The sequence below is a fragment of the Thermobia domestica genome, chromosome 18 (assembly GCF_964235325.1).
Source record: "Thermobia domestica chromosome 18, izTheDome1.hap1.1, whole genome shotgun sequence".
Taxonomy (NCBI): Eukaryota; Metazoa; Arthropoda; class Insecta; order Zygentoma; family Lepismatidae; genus Thermobia; species Thermobia domestica.
Window position 1 is genome coordinate 168875054 of NC_137471.1, and position 2680 is coordinate 168877733.

Sequence of the window (2680 nt, forward strand, 5' to 3'; positions counted from 1 at the left end):
TACAGGCTACTGTACCAGTAGTGTTATTTACGTTACAATGTATGTGGAAGAAATATTACAATCCAAAATAAATATGTAAATTATAAATGATGTAGCCACTATTTCTGCATGCTTCTTGCAATAGTATACAAAATAAGCAAAAGAAATACAAATATTCTCGTAATAACAAGTTTGAATATGATCTTATAAACTCTGCAACTCAAATAAATCCTACTGTGCTTTATAGAGATTTCTATTTGGAAGAACGGCGCTCTTTTCTCATTAGTGCTGCTATCTGTCGGTACTAAACGGAAACTAGTCATATAGTAGTTCCAGGAACGTCCACTAGATTGCATTGGTACTCTACTTGGCTAGTGGATCGTAGTTTTTGTCTTGCAGGTGGAGTGACATGTTGGAACATGTGAGTTTTGTTCTGAAATCATAACTTGTATCGCGTATACTAAGGCTTTATATTTAACATCCGTGTTAGTGGCCTGAACATAAAATGAGTTCAAGTCGAAGAAGTTGTGTTAACCATCCTGATGTGTTTTGCTACATATGTGGTGAGTACACATTTAAAGACAATAGAAAACATATCAGTGACTTTGTAAAAAAAGCATATCATGCATATTTTGATGTACGCCTAGGGGACCAAGATAAAACGTGGGCTCCACATATCGTGTGTAAAATGTGTACTGAACACTTGCGACAGTGGACAACTGGAAAAAGAAAAAGTCTTAAGTTTGGTGTTCCAATGGTTTGGAGGGAACCCACAAACCATGTTGATGACTGTTATTTCTGCCTGGTAAATGTTACGGGTATGAATAGAAATAACCGGAACAAGTGGACATATCCTGATCTGCCTTCAGCAAGACGTCCAGTTGTTCATTCCGATGAAATACCAATCCCAACGTTTCACCACTTGCCAGAGCTTTGTGAGACTGAAAACGAACGTAGTGAACATTCTTGTGACATGGATGATGGAAGTGACAGTGATTATGAGGGAATGTCAACAATTCCTCAACAGTTTAATCAAGATGAGCTAAATGATCTAGTTAGGGACCTTAATCTTTCAAAAGAATCGTCTGAATTACTTGCTTCCAGATTGAAGGAGAAAAACGTACTAGAACAAGGAACTAAAATCACATTCTACCGAACAAGGGAAAAGGAGTTTTTACCATTTTTCACTGAAGACACAAATCTCGTATTCTGTCACGATGTTAGAGGTCTCCTAGAACACATGGGTCTTCCAGAATACAATCCAGATGATTGGCGCCTGTTTATTGATAGCTCCAAGCGAAGTTTAAAATGCGTCCTTCTACACAATGGGAATAAATATGGCTCAATTCCAATCGCTCATTCAACACGACTGAAAGAAGAATATGAAGCAATTGCTTTGGTTATGGAAAAAATTAAATATCAGGACCATCAGTGGGTGATTTGTGTGGATTTAAATATGGTAAACTTTCTTCTTGGACAGCAAAGTGGCTACACAAAATATCCTTGTTTTCTATGTCTGTGGGATAGCAGAGACAAAGCAAACCATTGGTCAAAAAAAGAGTGGCCGCAGAGAGACGACATGGTTGTTGGTAAGAAAAATATTATTAACATGCCTATTGTTGAGTGTGACAAAATCATTTTGCCACCTCTACATCTCAAGCTCGGTTTGATGAAAAAGTTTGTGAAGGCGCTAAATAAGGACGGGCCGTGCTTTGCTTACATGGGAAACAAGCTACCTCAGATCAGCACAGAAAAATTAAAAGCTGGAATATTTGATGGTCCCCAAATAAGACAACTCATGAAAGATCCGGCTTTCGTGGAGTCCATGAATGAGACTGAACGTAGAGCTTGGACCTCATTTGTAGAAGTTATCAAGAATTTCCTTGGCAATAATAAAGCTGATAACTATGTTGAGCTAGTGAACCAGATGCTTAATGCATTCCAAAAACTTGGATGTAATATGAGTATCAAAATTCATTACCTGCACAGCCATTTGGACCGTTTCCCAGACAACGTAGGCAGTCTGAGTGAAGAACAAGGTGAAAGATTTCACCAAGATATTAAAACAATGGAGGACCGCTACCAAGGAAGATGGGATGCCCATATGATGGCAGATTACTGCTGGAACCTAAAAAGAGACTGTGCAAAGAAACATTCAAGGATGTCACGAAAACGAAGCTTCCGAAGTGTTGAATAGATCGTTTTGAACAAATTATTTGATTTTTTATTCATAAAAACTATTATAAAATGTAGTTACAGAGTTATTATGTACTTGATGTTTGTGTTTATATGGTTTTCATTATTTTCAAAGTGTTCCAAATAACAGATTTAAATGTCATAGTTTTCTTTTCACTTACAGTAAAACAGCACCTATGCAATTTTCAACGTTGTAGCAGGTCAGTCTTGCAATTCCTATATCTCAAAAACTAAAGCTGTTAGGGGAAAACTAACGCCATATTTGGATTCAGCGTCCCAATTCTACTTCAAATCAGCTAAGAAACACCCGGCACCAAAACCACTGTAAGCCAGTGATAATATTAAAGGACAGGTCACATGTTTCCGCTGAACATGGTGCGTTGTTTAATTGAAAGCAAATACTCAAAACACATAGGCTTACTAACATAAGCGAAAGGTCGAATTCTTGCACACATTGTGGAGAAACATTTATTAAATAATGTGAATTAAAGAGAAATATGATTAA